We start from the raw sequence: 23,739 nt of genomic DNA on the forward strand, positions 1-23,739 counted from the left end.
AATGTGTTACTTCTGACCCCTTGTTCTGTTTATCTGCCTCTCTGGGTCTCTTGTAGTTCAACAGTTTGGCTATTTGTAATTGTCTTCAAGTTACACAGCTTGCAACAGTTAATCATTCTGACATGTTATTCTTAGTGTTATCTCTTCTGTCCTTTAAGCAACTTAGAAAACTGACCACTACAAAAGTCCATTAGCTCTTTTTAGTCCCGCGACCCATCTTTAACTCTTTAATTATAACAGAGCTTGAAAGCCCCACTTCAGTCGCCCCTTTTGGTACTTGGCTACCCAGCCCAAGATTACCAACCTAATTCTACTTCATCCTGTGTCCCCTGCTCTGTTCTCTGGTGTTCAGTCATGCAGTCTGGGGGACTCTGGATGTGACCTACAGCTCAAAGTATTTCAGGGTGCTCGGCTAACAATTTTCACTGTTCCATAATTAAAGCCTTTACTATTATTTTCCTCTGCTTCTTCCTGTATATCACACATGTCCCAATTCCCCATCCAACAGCTAAACCTAACTGTATAACCACCAACACATGAGAGAGTATACAAATCCATGGATGGATATTAACATTCATTCCCCAATCCCATACATGTTCCCACCATTGAGTGTCTTTCAGGGTTTCTTCAATGTCCTTTGAATGCTGTATGGAATCTTCCAGAATCTCATTATAATGTCGTATGCTTTTCTCCGTATTCTTTTTCAATTGCGTCAAATGTTCTTCGAGGAATTTCTTGTCAAATTGGTACCTCGTATTGTTCCATTTCATCATCCTATCTCAGGTTGTTTAAAGTGATGTTCTCGACATGTTCCTTTTTTGTTGGAATAGGTATCAATGGCCTATTTTGACCATAGCTTTCGGCATAAAACAGAAATTAGGTTGTGGGATCGCACATTCAGCACGACCATATTTGTACTTCGTTTCTTTGGTAGATATGCAGTACGTCTCATCATCCCGGGCTGCCATCTCAGTCCCTCCATGACTAAGGGGACTAATCTCCAGTGTGCAATTAGCCGTCTGAGTGAATCCGTACGTTGTGCGTTGCCCTCCTTTCATGGGGTGTGCGCACACTACCACAAGCAAATATTGAGTGCAACCATCGGTATGTACCACTGAGTTTTACCAGTTAAGGGGGCTGAACCCAGGGTTGGCCTTGTATCTCGCCTATGTTATGTACTGCCCGCAGATGTTCAGCATCCGTACCCTCTATCTGTGGGATAGCTATAACCATACCTATCAATTTCAATTCTCTGGTAATACAATTACTTGGGGACAAGAACACTTGTGTTGTCTTACAAACATCACAGAGGGTAATACTGTCCTTAGTCCATTTGGACAACTGCTCATTACTTATCCAATCGGGTATTTTTCCCTGTTTCATCTGGTTTACATTGTATTGGATGTTCCCTAATAACCATATGCCGTGCATTGCACATGTTCTTTGTGTTTCGTGGATGAGATCATTTAGTTCCGCACTTATCTTATTGATAGTTTGGGCATGAGGTGCTCGGATTTCGTCGACATGCAGCATTTGTTTGGCGACCTCGACCCCTGTTTCTGACAACTGTGAAGTCAGATCATTTCCCTTTAGTAAAAGGGTTCTCAAATGTTGGGCTAAGTCTTGAACTTTTTGGTCTATACTGCCTATGTCAAATGTGTTAACAGTTGCCACCCCCGCCGCATACCAATAGTGTGTGTCGATTGTTGTTAGACAATAGATAACATAAAAACCACACATCGTCTCGTGGTTCATTGTCAGACAATCTCGAACATATGTACCATAAGTTTCACCTCAGCCTCTAGCTGTTGTGACCGTCTGTTCCCCATTTCGCTTAATGCCCATTGTACTTGGTCCAATTAACTATCCAGATTCATTATATCTTCTCTTTCGCAGTTACACTTTTAACTCCTTTCTTACAGTGATATTTACTTGCCTACGTAAATAAATACTTCATGAAACCCGCGCCCCAAATCTCACAGTTTGGACTGGGGTAAAACAAAAAGTTCCTGTCGTAATGGGACAATTCAGGTTGGTACCATTCTTGTCAAGTATGATTATACTTATTACTTTCCCTGAATTCAGTGCAGGTTGTACTGGCCCTCTCCCAAAATCCCTTGATTATTCTCCCATGTAGTCGCACTGTTTTAGGCTTGCACCACCCAGGTAGTCCCATTTTGGTCAGATTCAATATTACAGGTACCAATTCATGATGCACATCATGATACAATATCATCTGAGTTGAGATTACCATTAGCCCATTTGTTGGTCCTGGGATGTGTTTATGACAAACAATTAGTTTTTCTCACAAATCTATTTATTCATGGGAGAAGGAGCCTTTGGATGAATCTTTTTTGAACTCTACTGCTTGTACAACCGTGCTTCCATCCTTGCACCCATTGATATAATGGATGGTATGATTACCATGCCACTGACAATGTAGCCCTACCCTATACCCTCGGCCGACCCTACTTCTACCATTCACAACATGTCTCTTACTACTTCGTGAGATTGGCGGGGTTTGCGAGGCATGTCTGTGGACAGGAGGTGGTTCCAGATCTGGGACCCGAGGAGATTCTTCCAGCTCCTGATTCCTGTCCACTTCCATTTGGATCATACCTGATTAGGTGGGGGTATCCCATTAGGCATCCCTTCTTCCTCATCCCCCTGGAGAGAATGAATCCAGCTCCCCATGTTCATAACCATTTCTTCTTGTCTCAGTCTCTGTTGGTGAACTGAAAAAACTTAATCTGGTTAATATAAAATCATTTAATTCTCCTAGGTAACCGGGCTGCATATACCACGGGACTAGCTTTATCAACAATATTATACAATCCCTTGTATCGAAGTTCAAAACTTCCACCTGGCATAGTTTTGTTCCATTACCTGGCCCCCACTCCTCCCACTCTGAGATTTACTCGAGGCCAGATGTATTTGATCCCTCAGGCACAATCCACTAACCCCTGTAAACAACCCCTTCCCGATGGTCACCTACTTAAAACAAAAGAAATAGAGAATCAATCTCTGGTGACTCTGCTTAAGAGCTCGAGGGGTTAATTTGTAACATGATCCTAAAATTCCTTCTACCCCAGGAGCAAATATTCTCTTCAAATTAAGAACATTTCCAATATTCAAAATGTTGCGGACTGAATTAAAACAGAGTGCACAGCTGCTTGTGAAAGAGTTAACTTCCTTTGTTTCGAAAGCTGACAAACACACTTACCATCAATCAATGTCAACTTCAGTCCCACAGCATGCAGCCTTTTCAGTTTAACTTTCCAGTTAAAAAAAACTTTTACTTTTGTAAAGTCTCTGTGCTTTTACTCTTAAAATAAACATTCAGAAAAACAACTTCGCACACAAATAGCATTTTATCCTTTTCTGCCCAGTTACACATTGTTCAGAATTTTTTTTTAAACCACGCCAATTATTCATGTGAAATGCCTTATGTCCAGAACTAAAGGCTCTCCACATAATTTACACTAACCAGAATGTTATCATGACCATAATAAAAGTATGATTTTTAATAGGTTAATTAACCTCAGTAATTCCAATTTTAAACTTCCCAATGCCACTTGCAAAAGGGGGAGGAGCCATAGCCACACAAAGGAACATGCTTTCCCAAAAACTTTAAACACCAAAGAAAAACACCAGAACAGTAAGAAAGAAACATGATCATCCCTTTTCTCCTTTATATTGAATCATAACAATCCATTATTCCTTAAACCAGTTTCAATTTCTGATCCCCGTACACTCTTAAGTGCACATCCAAGTACCTTTTAAATGTGGTGAGGGTTTCTGCCTCTACCACCCTTTCAGGCAGTGAGTTCCAGGCCTCCCCCCAATTACTTAAAACCTACAAGGGCCATACGTTTAAACACTATTCTCTGCTATATGCCTCCAATTTCATGGTTTAAATTCCCACTAAACATCTCTTTTTTAAAAAAAAAATTCCTTCCTGCTTTTTAAAAAAAAATGGTCACCATAGCAACTAACATCGACCCTTATCTCTTGCAGCACAAAGTTGCCCCTCTCTCCACATTCCACACATCACTTTATCCAAGTTTTGTTGCAGTTATAACAGACTTTGGGTTTTCCTACCACCCCCACTGTTTCTAATTAATGAGGGTTGCTGGCAGTTGTTAATTATTGGGGGGTGGTATGATTCACCCGTGGTCTTGGTTGTACTCAGCTGCCTTTCTGCCTGTCCCTCCAATCTATATCGTCGTCCTTTTTGTGTGTCATGACGCCATCACACCTACTGTCGGTTTATCGCTATTTTGTCGCTTTTCAGTCAACAGTCTAGTCCATCTATTTAATTCATAATATGCGTGAGTGACTAAAACAAGGATTTTATCCTCTTTCTGTTTCTTTTCCGACTCCCAGCATTTCCTTTGTTCGGCAGGTGGGTCATCTGGCTTCCAATTTGTTTAATCATTATTTCAATTAGTTTTCAATTTTTGTCTGCTAGGTACTGTGTCAGAGACCCCTCTGGTCCCCACTCGGGTTTCTCACTTCCTATGGTATTGGTTGTCAGCGGTACGTCCCTTCCTTACTTGTCCTGAGTGAGACAGATACTTGCAACCTATTGGTTGTCAGCGGTACGTCCCTTACTTACCCCTCACGAGTGGGACCGTTACTTGCAACCTATACTAATTATCAATCGTAACGTTACACAGACACACTTCTATATAACCGATCATAATTGTTTCACCTGGGATCTTCCGCTGACTACTTGAAGTCTCGGCCAGACCTGCAGATTCGGATCTCTCAGGCAGCTGACACCAGACAGATTTCTGTCCTTATCCTAACAGTGCGTGGTAATTAAAATGTACTCATGCCTTTGACATGGCTTCCATCTGCCAGTGTCCACTGTCCGCTTGAGATCCTGCCGATTACGCCAATTGTAGTGGAATATTTGAAATAAACACTCAACACCAGGTCTGGGTTCGAAGATTCAAGTAGTCTTTATTTGCACCGGTGGGGAGACCGCCTGCTCTCTGTCTGTAGCCAGGCTTCTCCGATGGTACAAAGTTCCATGCAATCTTTTATACACGTAATGATCATGACAGCCTCGTGCACGATCCCCCTACACCGTTTAATTGGCCCAAAGCCAGCGTGCACAGTTATGGATTGACTAATTCCCTTTCGCGTCACACAATCATTCACCTATGTTTCATACCAGATGGAGTTTCTCCAATGTGTTACTTCTGACCCCTTGTTCTGTTTATCTGCCTCTCTGGGCCTTCTGTGGTTCAACAGTGTGGCTATTTGTAATTGTCCTCAAGTTACACGGCTTGCAACAGTTAATCATTCTGACATGTTATTCTTAGCGTTATCGTCTCTTAGAAAGCTGACCACTACATAAGCCTATTTGCTCTTTTTAGTCCCGAGACCCATTTTTAACCCTTTAGTTATAGCAGAGCTCAAAAGCCCCACTTCAGAAGCCAATTAGTACACAGTAATGAGAGAAAAGACCAGTTCATCTGTTTTAGTGACGTCTGTTGAAGAATCAATATTGGCCAGGATACCAGGAGAACTTCCCCGCTCTTCATCAAATAGTGCCATGGGATCTTTTACGTCCACCTGAGAGGGCAGACAGGGGGGCCTCGATTTAACCCCTCATCAGAAAAATGGCACCTCTGATAGGCCAGCACTCCCTCAGTACTGCACTGGTATCAGCCCAGATTATGGGCTCAAGTCTCTGGAGTGGGACTTGAACTGATGACTGTCTGATTCAGTGATGAGAGTGCTCCCACTGAGCCAAGGCTGAATCATAGATCCCTAAAAGTGTTCAAGAAAGCATTTGGTTAATGCCTTCTAGCTTGCTGTTTCTATTTTTCAGTTCTCATGGAAACGATTAGAAGCAAATGTTGTAAATGTGACCAGACATGCTTATACGGCCCATTAACAATCTCAAACTTTTTTGAGTTAGAGGCTACATTTGTAAAGAAACTGGATAGTATTAAAATACTAATTACTGGGGTCTGAATTGAATTCCTGTCCATATAGATGATACAAAGACCTCTCTCCCTGATAAACTGGGAGAGGGAAGAATGACAAGACCAGATTCCAAATCTGAATTGGTAGAAATTGGACTAAACTTTGGTAATTTAAAAATGTGCAACCTAGCGATCAATTAACAAATTGAATGGACTGTCCATTTTTAAAAATACTGTATGTACATTGTGCTGAATTGCTTCTTCCATGCACGGACATGGCTATTTTAAAAGTTGCACCAAATGTTTGGTAGATTCATTTAGTTGTGGTTGAAAGAAAATAACTGACAACTGAGGACACTGTAGATGATTTTCTTTCACAACATATGTCGCAGGTTCTATAACCAAATTTCTTACTCATGATGATGGGAATTTAAGAGCAAAGAGGTTATGCTTGAACTGTATAAAACACTAGTTAGGCTGCAGCTGGACTACTGCGTGCAGTTCTGGTCACCACATTACAGGAAATATGTGATTGCACTGGAAAGGGTGCAGAGGAGATTTACAAGAATGTTGCCGGGACTGGAGAATTTTAGCTATGAGGAAAGATTGGAGATGCTGGGTCTGTTTTCTTTGAAACAGAGGAGGCTAAGAGGAGACCTGATTGAGGTATATAAAATTATGAGGGGCCTGGATAGATTGGATAGGAAGGACCTGTTTCCCTTGGCGGAGGGGTCAACAACCAGGGGGCATAAATTTAAAGTAATTGGGGGGAGGTTTAGAGGAGGTTAGAGATGAAATTTCTTCACCCAGAGGGTGGAGGGGGTCTGGAACGCACTGCCTGAAAACGTGTTAGAGGCATTTAAAAAAAATACTTAGATGTGCACTTAAAGTGCTGTAACCTACAGGACCACGGACCAAGAGCTGGAAAGTGGGATTAGGCTGGATAGCTCTTGGTCGGCCGGTGCGGACACGATGGGCCAAAATGGCCTCCTTCCGAGCTGTAAATTTATATGATTCTATGAAATAGGAAGGGGCCAAAGATAGATCCTTGACGGACACCAGAGGTAACAATGCCGGAGTGGGAAGAGAAGCTATTGGAGGTGATTTTCTGGCTATTATTAGATAGATAAGAATGGAATCAGGTGAGTGCAGTCCCACCCAGCTGGAAGATGGAGTGGTCAACTGTGTCAAAGGCTGCAGAGAGGTTGAGAAGGATGAGGAGGGATAGTTTACCTTTGTCAGTCACAAAGGATGTTACCTGAGCCACGTGCAAATTGGCATAGGGACAAACAGATTAGGTGGTTAAATGCGTGGCTCAAAAAGTGGTGTGGGAGGCAGGGGTTTCACTTCATGTGGCATTGACACCAGTACTGAGGAAAGAGGGAGCTGTTCTGTTGGGACCAGTGTCCAGACGAATCAATCTGGTCAGGTGGGCAGAACAGTGGCAAATGGAACTCAATCTGGAGAAGTGTAAGGTGGAGGGCTAACAAGGCAAGGGAATACACAATATTCACAATATATACACAATAGCTCTTGGTCGGCCGGCGCGGACACGATGGGCCGATGGGCCAAATGGCCACCTCCTGTGCTGTAAATTTCTATCTATGATTCACTTAGCCTGTCTATATCCCCTTGAAACCTCTTTACATCCTCCTCACAATTTACATTCCCACCTAGCTTTATATCATCAGCAAACTTGGATATACAGTATTACATTTGGTCCCTCATCCAAATCATTGATTAGATTGTGAATAGCTGAGGCCAAGCACTGATCCTTGTGGTACCCCACTAGTTACAGCCTGCCAACCTGAAAATGAACCGTTTATTCCTACTCTCTGTTTTCAGTCCATTCACCAATTGTCAATCCATACTAGTATATTACCTCCAATCCCATGAGCCCTAATTTTGTTTAATAACCTCTATTGTGGCGCCTTATCGAATGCCTTCTGAAAATCCAAATACACCACATCCACTGGTTTCCCCCTTATCTATCATGCTAGTTACAATCTCAAAAAACGCTAACAGATTTGTCAAACATGATTTCCCTTTCATAAATCCGTGTTGACTCTGCCCAATCCTATTATATTATATTTTATCACTATCTCTGTGTCGCGAACTTAACTCAAATCAACTGAGTTTAGTGGGGATCCCTTGTCCGAGCTGCTGTGACATCAAAAAACTTACTAATTTCTTTCTGTACCTGCATGCTAACTCTCTGTATTTCTTATATGAGGACACCTACATCTCTCTGATCACCAACATTTAATAGTTTCTCACCAGTTAAAAAATACTCTTGTTTTTTTATTTTTCATACCAAAGTGAATAACCTCACATTTCCCCATATTCTGCCACCTTATTGCCCACTCACTTAACCTGTCTATATCCCTTTGCAGGCTCTTTGCATCCACCTCACATCTTACTTTTCCACCTAGCTTTGTATCGTCAGCCAACTTGAATGCATTGCACTTGGTCCCTTCATCTAAGTCATTAATAAAGATTGTAAATAGCTGAGGCCCAAGTACTGATCCTTGCGGCACCTCACTAGTTACAGCCTGCCAATCTGAAAATGACCCATCATCCCTACTGTTGTCTGTCTGTTAGCCAATCCTTTATCCATGCTAATACCTTACCCCCAACCCCATGTGCCCTTATTTTGCTTAACAACCTTTTATCTGACACCTTTATTGAATGCTTTTTGGAAATCCAAATATACTACATCCTCTGGTCCCCCTTTATCTACCCCGCTAGTTACATCCTCGAAAAACTCTAATAAATTCGCAAACATGATTCACCTTTCATCATCATAGGCAGTCCCTCGAAATAGAGGAAGACTTGCTTCCACTCTAAAAGTGAGTTCTTAGGTGACTGAACAGTCCAATATAGGAATTACAGTCTCTGTCACAGGTGGGACAGACAGTCGTTGAAGGAAAGGGTGGGTGGGGAGTCTGGTTTGTCGCACGCTCCTTCCGCTGCCTGCACTTGTTTTCTGTTTGCTCTTGGCGATGAGACTCGAGGTGCTCGGCACCCTCCCGGATGCTCTTCCTCCACTTAGGGCAGTCTTTGGCCAGGGATTCCCAGGTGTCGGTGGCGATGTTGCATTTTACCAAGGAGGCTTTGAGGGTGTCCTTGAAACGTTTCCTCTGCCCACCTCAGGCTTGCTTGCCATGTAGCAGTTCTGAGTAGAGTGCTTGCTTTGGGAGTCTCTTATTGGGGATATGGACGATGTGGCCTGCTCAACGGTGCTGGTCGAGTGTGGTCAGTGCTTCGATGCTGGGGATGTTGGCCTAATTGAGAACACTGATGTTGGTGCGTCTATCCTCCCAGTGGATTTGCAGGATCTTGCGGAAGCAGCGCTGGTGGTACTTCTCCAGCGCCCCGAGCTGTCTACTGTATATGGTTAGGCAGCAGCTGGAGTACTGCATGTAGTTCTGGTCACCACATTACAGGAAAGATGTGATTACACTGGAAAGAGTGCAGAGGAGATTTACAAGAATGCTACCTGGACTGGAGAATTTTGACTATGATGAAAGATTGGAGATGCTGAGTCTGTTTTCTTTAGAACAAGGGAGGCTGAGGGGAGACCTCATTGAGCTGTATAAAATTGTGAGGGGCTTGGATAGAGTGGATAGGAGGTACCTATTTCCCTTGGCAGAGGGATCAACAACCGGGGGGCATAGATTTAAAGTAATTGGGGGGGGAAGTTTAGAGGGGATATGAGGGGAAATTTCTTCACCCAGAGGGTGGTGGGAGTCTGGAACTCACTGCCTGAAAGGATGGTCGAGGCAGTAAGCCTCACCACATTTAAAAAATACTTGAATTCTATGATACACAAATGCCCAGCCATTATACACAAATCATTCAAGCCCTTGCACTACCATTCAGAGGAAAATTGCCCAGGTATATTCTGTCCACAAAAGGCAGACCAGATCCAACCTGGCCATTTACCATCCTAGCAGCCTTCTCCCAATCATCAGCAAAATGATGAAAGGAGTTGTTCACAGTGCTATCAAGTGGCACATGCTCACCGATGTTCAGTTTCGATTTAAATCAGTTCCAGACTTCATTACAGCCTTGGTCCAAACATGGACAAAAGGGCTGAATTCCAGAGGTGAGGTGAGTGGGATTGCCTTTGACATTAAAGCAGCATTTGAACGAGTGGCACCACGAAGACTTCGTAAAACTGAAGTCAATGGGGATCAGGGGGAAATCTCTCCACTGGTTGGAAGATTGTTGTGGTTGTCTGAGGCCAATCATCTCAGCACTAGGAAATCCATGCATGAGCTCCTCGGGGCAGTGCCCTCGGTCTTACTAACTTCAGCTGCTTCAACATTGACAGTTACTTCATTACATGGTCGGAAGTGGGACTGTTCATTGATGATTGCACAATATTAAACTCCATATGCAATTCCTCTGATAATGACCCAGTCCATGCCCCCGCATGCAGTCATCATCATCATCATCATAGGCAGTCTCTCGAAATCGAGGAAGACTTGCTTCCACTCTTAAAATGAGTGTAAGCCGCATGCAGTAAGACCTGGACAACATCCAGGCATGGGCTGATAAGTGGCAAGTAACATTCGCGCTACAAAAGTACCAGGCAATGACTTTCTCTAACCACCTCCCCTTGACATTCAATGGCATTACCATAACTAAATCCCCCACTATCAACATCCTGGGGGTTATTGTTGATAGAAACTGACTGGACCGTCCACATCAATGCCTTGGAGCAGAGGCTGGGTATTCTCTGGCATGTGGCTTACCCCCTGACTTTCAAAAGCCTCTCTGGCCCCTATAGAACTACAAAGCACAAGTTAGGTGTGTGATGGAATACTCTTCACTTGCCTAGATGATTGCAGCTGCAGCAACACTCGAACCTCAATAAAACAGTCCATCCACCACCTTAAATATCTACTCCCTACACCACCAGTATATCATGGCTGCAGTGTGTACTATTTACAGGGTGCACTGCGGGTAATTGCCAAGGCATATTTAATAGTACCTCTCAAACTCGCAACCTCCATCACCTAGAAGCAGTGAGTACATGGGAACACCATCACCTCCAAGTCGCACACCATCCCAACTTGGACATATATTGCCGTTCCTCATGTTCGCTGGGTCAAAATCCTGAACTCCCTATCTAACAACACTGAGAATACTGTCATCACATGGACTGCAGCAGGTCAAGAAGGTGGCCCTCCACCACCATCTTGAGGATACTATGAATGGATAATAAATGCTGGCCTTGCTAGACACACCCATATTCCTAGAATGAATTTTAAAAGAAAACATGCTTCCCCATTTTCTTTCTCTTTCTCCCCACATTGGCCTCCTTGCAGGAGGTTAGTAGCTGCCAGGGCACCCACTGAGGAAAGCAATAGCAGGTTTAATAGCTCAGTAGCCGAATCCCTAGCTTGGGGAGTTGGGTGGCGGGAGATCATGGGTAACGTCTTGGGCTTCCTTTCGAGCTGGGACACAAAGCAACCTGCAGAAATCTGGAATGGAGTCCGTCACAAAGGGAGAACACACTCTTCCTAAGGTTAAAGCTGGTCGCTGGTCAGTTCAACAAATGCTGATGTATAAAAGTGAAGCTTGGCCTGTATTGAGGGCTAGGTTTGTGCAATTTATTACTTCTGATGTTATGAGGATAATAGAGATTAAATTGAAACTCACAGAACTGTATTCTGTTGTGTTCATAATACATGAAAAATAAACCAGTGTGTTTCAGTTCACCTTCTGGAAGATGGAAGAACCAACCATGATAATATGTGGGGCATTGTAGTATCCAGTGCACACTATGAGGACTTCTTTGTTGCGCCCCCCCCCCCCCCCAACCCTGTGTCACACTATCATGTGACTAAATATTGGGCAATAAAAGTAATGTCCTGAACATGGGAGCCATGGGATCGATTTATGAGAGAGATTGCTGCCGCTAAACCTGCGAGGAAATCTAGGACAGATCTGAAATTTGTAATGCCCATGTTAAGGCTGCATTGAGCACCAAGTTCCATGCCAGAGTAATTCTCCCCTCTGATTATTTTTAATACTTCCTGTGGATGGTGTCATGTATGTAGACCATGTATACTAACTGTATAGTCACATAAGCTGTACCACTAGAGGGCACTGCGGTGGGAGACTTGAGGATCACCCACATAGGCGTGCAAGGCCCAGTATAAAGGCCCACCATGCTTGTGCCTCACTCTGGAGTTACAATAAATGGGACTAAGGCCACAACAGCTCAAGTACAATACTAGACCTCGTGGAGTCATTAACGACATAACAGATGGAGATGCTGTAACTTCTGTTCAGTGCCTCCGTGCGAGTGTGGCTCTGATTAGTCACTGAACCAAAATGGTTCAGATTAGTCTTCCTCTGACTCTGGATGCTGAGTGGGGTGCAATGTTGCACAGTGCTGTTGTACAGCTCTGACTTTCTAATGTTCTAGTCTAAAAAAGTGCTTTGCCTACTATCAGCTATCTTCTGATTAGGTGACATTGTGTTGAGACAAACATAATTTATTTGTTCAATTGTTTGGTACTTCTGTTGCGAACAAAAATAAATTATTCAATGTTATCTATCTGCATTAAAAAGTAGTTACAAGAATGATCCTTTTGTTTTATGTAACTGACCATTTTGATTTCAAAAGTTGTTGAGGTAGGTTTAAAAGAACTGAGATTTGCGTTTTTGATGTTCACGTGCATGTGTACAGCATCTCTTAATTTTTGATCGCAGTCAATCGTACTTTATAGCTAGCGAGAAACCACCAGTCGCAGGTCGGGGCCATAAAAGGAGCGGAGTTGCGACGGCCCGGGAACAGCGTGGAGGCCACTTTAGTGAGCAGCGTGAGCTGGTGCTGGAGGGCGACGACTTGGAGAAGAGCGACTGGATTGGACGTCACCAAAATCCAGGTCGCTGATTGGACTGTAGGGAGGTACAGCAGGAGAGGCGGCAAGCAGCAGAGGAGCAGCGAGGTAGGGGCAAAGGAGCGGCAAGAGATAGTAGAGCGACGTGATCGGGGCCCAGGAGAGGCATGAGGTCGGGGCCCAGGGGCAGCACGGGCCAGCCCACACTGTGATATGTGTGCACACTAGGTCGGTGCAGCAGAGCTGGTCTCCAGTCATCTTGGTTAATCCTTGCCACTAGACCAAGACCCAGCTCTGTCAAGCCTGTGTGGTGGCTGGTGTGCAACGGCCGCCACACGTTAAAAAAATCCACGCACAGGCATCTTCCACCCTTCAATATGTAGTTTGGGACCTGGAATGTCAGGTCCTTCATTGAAACACCTGTGAACTCATCCCTTTTTGGTGTGGAAGCAAGTCACCCTTGATATGAGGGACCGCCTAAAAAGAAGATAGCTAGTGATGCAGTTGTTGGCCCTCAACAACAAGCACCCCACTGGAGTGGAACTAAACTATAGAACCACTGGGAACCTGTTCAACCTTCATCGCCTCCAGGCCAGATCCAAGACCGTCCCAACCTCTCGTTGAACTACAGTACGCAAATGACGCTTGCGTCTGCGCACATTCAGAGACTGAACTCCAAGTCATCATCAACATCTTCACCGAGGCGTACGAAAACATGGGCCTTACACTAAACATCCATAAGGCAAAGGTCCTCCACCAACCTGACCCCGCCACACAGCACTGCCCCCCCCAGTCATCAAGATCCACGGCGCGGCCCTGGACAACATGGACCACTTTCCATACCCCGGGAGCCTATTATCAGCAAGGGCAGACATTGACGACGAGGTTCAACACCACTTCCAATGTGCCAACACCGCCTGAGGAAGAGAGTGTTCGAAGATCAGGTCCTCAAATCTGCCACCAAGCTTATGGTCTACAGGGCTGTAGTGATACCTGCTCTCCTGTATGGCTCAGAGACGTGAACCATATATAGTAAACACCTCAAAACGCTGGAGAAATACCACCAGCGATGCTTCCGCAAGATCCTGCAAATCCCCAGGGAGGGCAGACGCACCAACATCAGTGTTTTTGATCAGGCCAACATCCCCAGCATCGAAGCACTGACCACACTCGACCAACTCCATTGGGTGGGCCACACTGTTTGCATGCTCGACATGAGACTCCCAGGGCAAGCGCTCCACTCTGAACTCCTACACGGCAAGTGAGCCCCAGGTGGGCAGAGGAAACGTTTTAAGGATACCCTCAAAGTCTCCTTGATAAAGTGCAACATCCCCATCGACACCTGGGAGTCCCTGGCTGCCCTAACTGGAGGAAGAGCATCCGGGAGGACGCTGAGCACCTTGAGTCTTGTCGCCGAGAGCATACAGAAACCAAGTGCAGGCAGCGGAAGGAGTGTGCAACAAATCTGTCCCACCTAACCTTTCCTTCAACGACTGTCTGTTCCACCTGCGACAGAGACTGTAATTTCCGTATTGGACTGTTCGGTCACCTGAGAACTCACTTTTAGAGTGGAAGCATGTCTTCCTTGATTTCGAGGGAATGCCTATGATGATCATATTGGCCCTTAAAGGCCCAATTTACAAGCCATTTGACTTGGTGGAAGCTTGAGGACAGAGGAAGATACTGCAGTGTAATTCAGAGCAAGTGTAAGAGAGTTCCAATCTGTAAAGAATTTGCAAAGTAAATTGACTGAACTGGATTGTTGAACTTATGATTAACATGTGCTTTTTAAACAACTTGTATTTATATAGCACCTTTAACATAGTAAAACGTCCCAAAGTGTTTCACAGGAGTGTTGTATGACAAAAAAGTTGATACTGAGCCACACAAGGAGAAATTAGGGCAGGTGACCAAAAGCTTGGTAAGAGAGGTAGGTTTTAAGGAACGTCTTAAAGGAGGAAAGAGAGGTTGAGAAGCAGAGAAGTTTATGCAGGGAATTCCAGAGCTTGGGCCTAAGCAATAGAAGGGACAGCCACCAATGTTTGAGTGATTATAATCAGGGATGCTTGAGGGCAGAATTAGAGGAGGGCAGAATTAGAAGAGTGCAGATATCTCGGGTGGGGGGATTGTTGGGCTGAAGGAGATTACAGAGATAAGACGGGATGAGGCAATGGAGGGATTTGAAAACAAGGATGCAAATTTTGAAATCGAGGTGTTGCTTAACAGAGAGCCATTGTAGGTCAGTGAGCACATGGGTGATGGGTGAGTTGGACTTGGTGCGAGCTAGGACATGGGCAGCTGAGTTTTGGATCACTCAAGTTTACATAGAGTTAAAATGTGCAAGGCCAGCCAGGAGTGCATTGGAATAGTCAAGTCTAGAGGTAACCAAGGCATGGATGAGGGTTTCAGCAGCGGATGAGCTGAGGCAAGGGCGGAGACGGGCAATGTTACGGAGGTGGAAATAGGCAGTCTTTGTTATGCTGTGGCTATGTGGTCGAAAGCTCATTTCAGGGTCAAATATGACACCATAGTTAGACTGTATGGTTCAGCCTCGGACATAAGTTGGGGAGAGGGATGGAGTCAGTAGCTAGAGAATGGAGTTTGCAGCGGAGACCGAAAACAATGGCTTCGGTCTTCCCAATATTTAATTGGGGAAAATTTCTGCTCATCCAGAACTGGATGTCGGACAAGCAGTCTGAAAATCTAGATAGCGTAGAGGGGTCGAGAGAAGTGATAATGAGGTAGTGCTGGGTGTCATCAATGTACATGTGGAAACGGAATGCGTATTTTCAGATGATGTCGCTGACATGTAGCTGAGAAATAGGAGGGGGCCAAGGATCGATCCTTGGGGTACACCAGAGGTAACGATGTGGGAGCAGGAAGAGAAGCTGTTGCAGGTGATTCTCTGGCTATGATTAGATTCTCTGGCTACGATTAGATAGATAAGAATGGAACCAGGTGGGTGCAGTCCCTACCAGCTGGATGATGGTGGAGAGGCGTTGGAGATGGATGAAGTGGTCAACTGTGTCAAAGGCTGCAGACAAGTCAAGAAGGATGAGGAGGGATAGTTACAAAGGATGTCATTTGTGACTTTGAAAGCTGTTTTGGTACTGTAGCAGGGGTGGAAACCTGATTGGAGGGATTCAAACATGGAATTACGGGATTGATGGGCACGGATTTTGGAGGTGATAACACGTTCAAGGACTATGGAGAGGAAAGGTGTCATGTATCTTACATTATTATATATAACTGTATCCTAACATGCTATACATGACTGTAATAAGATATGACCTGTAACCACCAGCATACCTTACCACCAGGGGTGCACTTGCACGAGACAGGTAGATAAGGACAGGTCTCAGGCAAGAGCAGCATTCCAGAGCTGTGAAATAAAGATGCAGGTCCAGAGTGACCTTGACTTCACTACATGTCTTGTGTGATTCTGTACTGAGGGGACAGGACTTTACAGTGGCGACGAGTTACGGATTACAGAATCCACAGAATGGTGAACAACGGATCAGATGAAAATGCGGGAGACAATTGGGAGGACTTTATAGAAAGGCTCCAGCAAAGGTTTGTAACCAAAGACTGGTTAGGCGACGATAAGGCAAACAAGAGAAGAGCCCATCTCTTGACCAGCTGTGGCTCGAAAACATATGCTTTAATGAAGGGATCTGTTGGCACCCGAGAAACCAGCAAGCAAGTCGTTTGAAGAATTGAGCACACTGGTAAGAGACCACCTGAAGCCAGCGAGCAGCCTACACATGGCCAGACACAGGTTCTACAACTACAAACACTGTGTGGGCCAGAGCATACCCAACTTCGTGGTGGAACTTCGGAGGTTGGCTAGTTTATGTGAGTTCTCCGATGAACTGAGGAGAGAAATGCTGAGAGACTTTTTCATTGAAGGAATAGGCCATGCAAGCATATTCCGAAAGCTCAAAGAGACCAAGAACCTGACCTTAGAGGCAGCAGCACTGGTTGCACAGATATTCTTGGTAGGGGAAGAAGAAACGAGGTTGATTTACAATGCAGGTACGACAACTAACGAAATATCGAAACAAGAAGTTCACAGCACTAAATAAGCTGCTACCCCCACACACAGACAAAACCGGGAGAACAGGCTCTCGACAGCAGGTAGAAGCCATCAAGGGCCACAGGAACGGCCGTTCAGACCTCATCAACCCACAATGTGAGCAATCAACTACAAACTGAGAGAAGCTCAAGAGAGATCAGCCAGACGCAGCTCATTCTTTGGGAACACTTTGAACAATGGAACAGGTCTGTGCTAGAGGTGTGGGGGTGGGCACTCATCAAGGGGATGTCGATTTCAGCAGGCTGTTTGCAGAAATTGTGAATATACAGGGCATTTGGCCCGCATGTGCAAACAAACGGCAGCTCGGCTGGTATACGAATCGGATGGGTCGGAAAGCAGACCAGAAGATGGTGGGGACAGTACCCGGGACACCGATGTACAGTGGGTCAACACGATAAATGGCCGCTGCTCCTACAACAGGACGCCTCCTATAATGATGAGGGTCCTACTCAACGGGATATCTGTCAACATGGAGCTGGATACGGGAGCGAGTCAATCTCTCATGGGCGCTCAACAATTTGAACAACTGTGGCCGCATAAAAGAGACAGACCAAAACTCACAAGGGTCGACACCACACTAAGGACCTATACCAAAGAAATCATACCAGTCCTCGGCAGCGCCATGCTCTCTGTCACACACAAAGGGACAGTGAACCGACTTCCCCTGTGGATTGTCCCCGGAGACCCCCCAGCACTGCTGGGGAGAAACTGGCTGGCAAAACTAAACTGGAAATGGGATGATGTCCATGCCATGTCATTAGAGGAACGGACCTCCTGCTCAACAGTTATAAAGCGATTTGAACATCTCTTTCAGCCAGGTGTGGGCACTTTCAAAGGGGCCAAAGTCAAAATCTACATCACACAGGATGCTAGACTGGTCCATCACAAGGCCAGAGCTGTACCCTATGTGATGAGGGAAAAGATTGAACACGAACTAGACAGGCTTCTGCGGGAAGGCATTATATCACCTGTGGAATTTCGTGACTGGGCAAGTCCCATCGTCCCAGTCATGAAGCCTGATGGATCTGTACAAATCTGTGGGGACTACAAATCTACCATAAACAGAGTCTCCCTACAGGACCAGTACCCGCTGCCCAGACCGGAGGACTTATTTGCCACATTGGCTGGAGGTAAACTTTTCTCAAAATTAGACCTCACATCTGCGTATATGACGCAAGAATTGACCGAGGAATCCAAGCTACTCACCACCATCAACACACATCAAGGCCTTTTCATGTACAATCGATGCCCATTCGGCATCAGGTCGGCAGCTGCCATATTCCAGCGCAACATGGAGAGTCTGCTCAAGTCCATCCCAGGGACGGTTGTATTTCAAGATGACATACTTATCACGGGCAGGGACACTGACTCCCATCTCCGTAATTTGGAGGAAGTACTAAAGCGGTTGGATCGGGTAGGCCTACGAGTCAAGAAATCCAAGTGCCTGTTTCTCGCACCCGAGGTTGAATTTTTGGGCAGAAGGATTGCCACTGATGGAATCCGCCCAACAGAGTCCAAAACAGAAGCAATTCGCCAGGCACCCAGGCCCCGGAATGTCTCAGAACTGCGCGCCTTTCTCGAGCTACTCAATTACTTTAGGAACTTTATGCAGAACTTAAGCACGCTGCTGGAGCCTCTCCACGTGCTACTCAGGAAGGGGTGCGATTGGTTTTGGGGGGATGCCCAGGAACTCGCCTTCAATAAGGCACGCAACCTTCTGTGTTCCAACAGTGTTTTGACTTTCTTTGACCCAGGTAAAAAGCTAGTTCTCACATGCGATGCGTCAGCGTATGGGGTCGGGTGCATTTTGCAACATGTCAATAGTGCGGGCAAATTAGAACCCATAGCTTATGCCTCCAGGTCACTTTCGCGGGCGGAGCGCGGGTACGGAATGGTAGAGAAGGAGGCGCTCGCGTGCGTGTATGGTGTCAAAAAGATGCACCAATACCTTTTCGGAGCCAAGTTCACATTAGAAACTGACCACAAGCCCTTCACGTCCCTCCTATCCGAGAGCAAGGCAATAAATGGCAACGCCTTGGCGCGAATTCAACAGTGGGCACTCATGCTGGCGTCCTACGACTATACCATAAGGCACAGACCAGGCACAGACAACTGTACCGACGCGCTCAGCAGGCTATCCTTGGTGACCACGGAAGGGTCTGACGAACAGGACTGTGAGATAGTCATGGCAATCAATGCCTTTGAGTCCACAGGTTCGCTCATGACTGCTCGCCAAATCAGAGCCTGGACGGCCAGCGACCCCACGTTATCCTTAGTAAAAAGATGTGTCCTAACCGGTGACTGGGCAGAGGCTCGCGATGCCTGCCCCAAGGAATTAAAACCCTTTCACAGGCGCATGCATGAGCTATCACTACAAGCAGACTGCCTGATGTGGGGCAGCCGAGTAGTCATGCCTCTGGAGGCCGAGAGGCATTTGTCCGGGAGCTCCACCGCGAGCACCCGGGGATCGTTCTCATGAAGGCCATAGCCAGATCCCACGTCTGGTGACCTGGTATTAACGCGGACTTGGAGCTCTGCGTCCGAAGGTGCACCATTTGTGCCCAGCTCAGCAATGCCCCCAGGGAAGCTCCACTGAGCCCCTGGCCCACCAAATCGTGGTCGCGGGTGCACGTAGACTATGCGGGCCCATTCATGGGCAAAATGTTCCTCGTAGTTGTAGATGCATTTTCAAAGTGGATCGAATGCACCATTTTAAACTCGAGCACAACCTCCACCACTGTGGAGAGCCTCGCAACCATGTTTGCAACGCACGGAATCCCTGACATATTGGTCAGTGACAATGGTCCGTGCTTCACCAGCGCAGAATTCCAAGACTTTATAATTGACCACGGCATAAATCATGTCAAGACGGCACCGTTCAAGCCGGCCTCCAACGGCTAGGCGGAGAGAGCAATGCAAATCGTTAAACAAGGCAAACTTAAAATCCAAGGTCCCACGCTGCAGGGTCGCCTGTCGCGACTGCTGCTGGCATACAGATCTCGTCCGCACTCACTGACTGGGATCCCTCCCGCGCAACTGTTGATAAAAAGGACTTTAAAAACAAGGCTCTCATTCATCCTCCCAGACATGCACGAAATCGTTGAGGCAATGCGCCGTAAGCTGACTGAGTACCATGACAGAAATTCGAGGGGGAGATGGAATGAGATAGGGGACAAAGTGTTTGTACTAAACTATGGCAGGGGTCTCAAATGGCTTGCAGGGATAGTAACGGGCAAGGAAGGAAACAGGCTACTGGTAGTACAAATGGACAATGGCAAAACCTGCCGGAGGCATGCAGACCAAGTCAAAAGCAGATTTACCAACAACACTGCGGAACAAGAGGCAGACTACAATGTGGAACTCGCACCACACCTGGTGGACAGACAGAGGGAACAATCTGAGGAAAAGGCAATCCCAACAGACAGCCCAGGCGCGTCAACAACAATCACACCAATCGAAACAGACAGCCCAGGCGAGATACCAGCAACCACACCCAAAGAAAAACAGACACCAAGGCAAACAACTGAACCACAACTCAGATGCTCCATGCGAGAGCATAGACCACCTGAGAGACTGAACCTATAAAGACAATAAGACCTTTGGGGAGGGTGATGTCATGTATCTTACATTATTATATATAACTGTATCCTAACATGCTATACATGACTGTAATAAGATATGACCTGTAACCACCAGCATACCTTACTACCGGGGTGCACTTGCAAGAGACAGGTATATAAGGACAGGTCTCAGGCAAGTGCAGCATTCCAGAGCTGTGAAATAAAGGTGCAAGTCCAGAGTGACCTTGACTTCACTACATGCCTCATGTGAAGCTGTACTGAGGGGACAGGACTTTAGAAAAAGGAAGTTGGAAATGAGGCAGTAGTTTGCAAGGATGGAGGGAGTCAAGGGTTGTTTTTTATTTAAGGAGAGGGGTGATGATGGTAGACTTGCAAGAGAAGGGGACTGCATCTAAGCAGTATCCAATACATGTGTATGTAGAGCAAGAGGTGGGTCTCTGATGGGGTGGAGGGCAGGAGTGATCGGAAGGAGGGATGGGGTTAGAAGAATGTGAAGGGGATGAAGAATTGGAGTGGCGTTAATATCTAGGAGTCGTTAAAGCTTGTGGTCTTTGGCATCGGAAAGGAATTTTTTTGTTGGAGCTCCGGAGTGAGGTGAAAGATGAAACTGAGCTGCGGAGAGAATGAGTTGGTGCTGCTGAGGCGTGAGTTCGGGGCCAGGGGCAGCACAGGCCAGCCCATACTGCGATATGTGTGCACTAGGTCCGTGCAGCAGAGCTGGTCTCCAGTCCTCTTGGTTAATCCTTGTCACTGGACCAAGACCCAGCTCTATCAAGCCTGCGTGATGGCTGTAAAGTCCTGTCCCCTCAGTACAGATTCACACGAGGTATGTAGTAAAGTCAAGGTCACTCTGGATCTGCACCTTTATTTCACAGCCTTGGAATGCTGCACTTGCCTGAGACCTGTCCTTATATACCTGTCTCTTGCAAGTGCACCCCTGGTGGTAAGGTATGCTGGTGGTTACAGGTCATATCTTATTACAGTCATGTATAGCATGTTAGGATACAGTTATATATAATAATGTAAGATACATGACAATGGTTGGTGTGCAACGGCCACCACACGTTAAAAAAAATCCACGCACAGGCATCTTCCACCCTTCAGGATGTAGTTCAGGACCTGAAATTTTAGGTGCTTCATTGGAACACCTGTGAATTTAGCCTTTTTTAGCGTGGAAGCAAGTCATCCTCGTTTCGAGGGAGCGCCTATGATGATGATGATGAATGCAGCTGACCTCATTGGTAGTCTGTTGAGTAGATCAGAAATAATACTACAGGTCAGTAGGTATATGTAAAGTGTAAAGACATTTTTTTGTGAGAGAATCAGTTTTATTCTTTTTTAATAAATGAAATCATGCACCCATTTCCTTATGGCCTAGAGGGAGGGATGCAGTTGTGTTTTCTGGTATTTATGGAAAAAATCTATTTTCACTTTGGCTGTAAGCTTGTTTTTTTATGATTGCATACTTTTGATCCAGTCTCAAGATCATTTGAATCTGAATGAGATGAATGGACTCTTCCAACCAAATTTTTCTCCCCGCCATACAACCAGAATGTTTTCATACATTTGTTTTCATTGCACCAAGCACCATTGTATTTGTCATCTAACTAGGGCTGTCCAACGATTAAAAAAATAAGCACGATTAATATCTTGTCTTAAAAAATGAACCTTGATTTTAATCGCATGTTTAACTGTTACAATTACTGCATTCATCTCATTCAAGGTTGTTTATCGAACTGTTCATTGTGAAGAGTACTTCTGTGATACTGGAACTCTGTTTGAACCATCCTTTTATCCAATGAACCGTCAGATAATTAAAAAAAAAACCAGATATACCATTCAAAAGTTCTTCACTTTTAGTGCTTTGGTCCATAATGCTTTAGTTTACCGTGACCTTTTTTAATTTTGATTGCTTTCTGCTGAATATTGGCCCATGTTAACAATGATTATTCACTTGGCAGCTCTATTTTCTACTTTTCGTTTTCGCTCTTTTCCCTTTGGAGGATGGCGCTCTGCCCTGCTCTGCCACATCCAGCCTCTCTGACATATCCAACCTCTCTGACATATCCAACCTCTCTGACATATCCAACCTCTCTGACATATCCAACCTCTCTGACATATCCAACCTCTCTGACATATCCAACCTCTCTGACATATCCAACCTCTCTGACATATCCAGCCTCTCTGACATATCCAACCTCTCTGACATATCCAACCTCTCTGGCATATCCAACCCAACCTGCTATATTTCTGTCTAACCACTCAACCCAGAATGACAGCTACCCAACATCAAGTGGCAAGCATTATTGCTGCCTTACTGATAGCCTTCTTTTTTTTTCTTATCACCTGTTTCCACAATTTCTGTCACTAGGGATGGGATGGATTGGAAGCAGTAGGGACAAGGGTAAACACCAGAGCATCCATTGTCAGGTAAGCTGAAATAATTATATATTTTAAATTTGAAAACATAAAAGGAAGGTTAGGTGGTATTTGAAAACAAAGGGGGTCATTTAATAAGAACATAAATAGGAGCAGGAGTAGGCCATATGGCCCCTCGAGCCTGCTCCGCCATTCAATACGATCATGGCTGATCCAATCATGGACTCGGGTCCATTTTCCTGCCCGCTCCCCATAACGCTTTATTCCCTATTTTAACCTTACCTGCCCATCGAGAATCGAGAGGGTTGGGTTGGTCACTCATTTTACATCCGGCTGGATTTTATACTTCATTAACTTCAATTTGGGGAATGTATAAAATGGATGGCTGCCCCAACCCCGCCTCTTTCCCGTCCGCCGAATTAGTTTAAAATTACCCCCAATGTATTGAACTTCAAAGCTCTTTTTTTTTAAACCTGGTATGACTTCTGTAACTTCAATCTCTGAAAAAAATGACTGCATTACTTACAGATGTTAACTGCGATAATTGTCAATTCTGCATCTAACTATAATGGAAGAATATACATCAAATCCTACTTTTTACCTACTCCTTTGAGTGCTGGTAGGATTCGAAGAAGGAGTTGAGTTGGTCAGTAATGGATTCTGAATTGAGAGTAGAAGCACTCTATGTCTCAGTCATCATTGGCTACAAATCTCAGTAGAGAAAAGGTCAGATGGAAAATAACTGTCTCTGTTCTGATGCCAAAATAATTTCCCCATTAACAGACTTGGAGTCATACTAAAATAGAAGATCACTTTTAATTAGGCCTGAATGTAAATTTTCAGACCACTATTCCTACAAAAAAAATGGCAAAGTGTCCCAA

The 23,739-nt window shown here is 45.2% G+C and overlaps 1 long non-coding RNA gene across 2 annotated transcripts in view; it reads left to right on the top strand.

Moving 5' to 3' along the window:
- Positions 1–23,739, top strand: part of LOC139275753 (uncharacterized) — a 165,535-nt gene that overhangs the window by 14,417 nt on the left and 127,379 nt on the right. For both annotated transcript variants that reach the window (XR_011595748.1, XR_011595749.1), the window contains exon 2: positions 22,851–22,909. This is a non-coding gene — a long non-coding RNA (uncharacterized lncRNA). The remainder of the gene's footprint in view (positions 1–22,850; positions 22,910–23,739) is intronic.

The sequence above is a fragment of the Pristiophorus japonicus genome, chromosome 11 (assembly GCF_044704955.1).
Source record: "Pristiophorus japonicus isolate sPriJap1 chromosome 11, sPriJap1.hap1, whole genome shotgun sequence".
NCBI classification, from domain to species: domain Eukaryota; kingdom Metazoa; phylum Chordata; class Chondrichthyes; family Pristiophoridae; genus Pristiophorus; species Pristiophorus japonicus.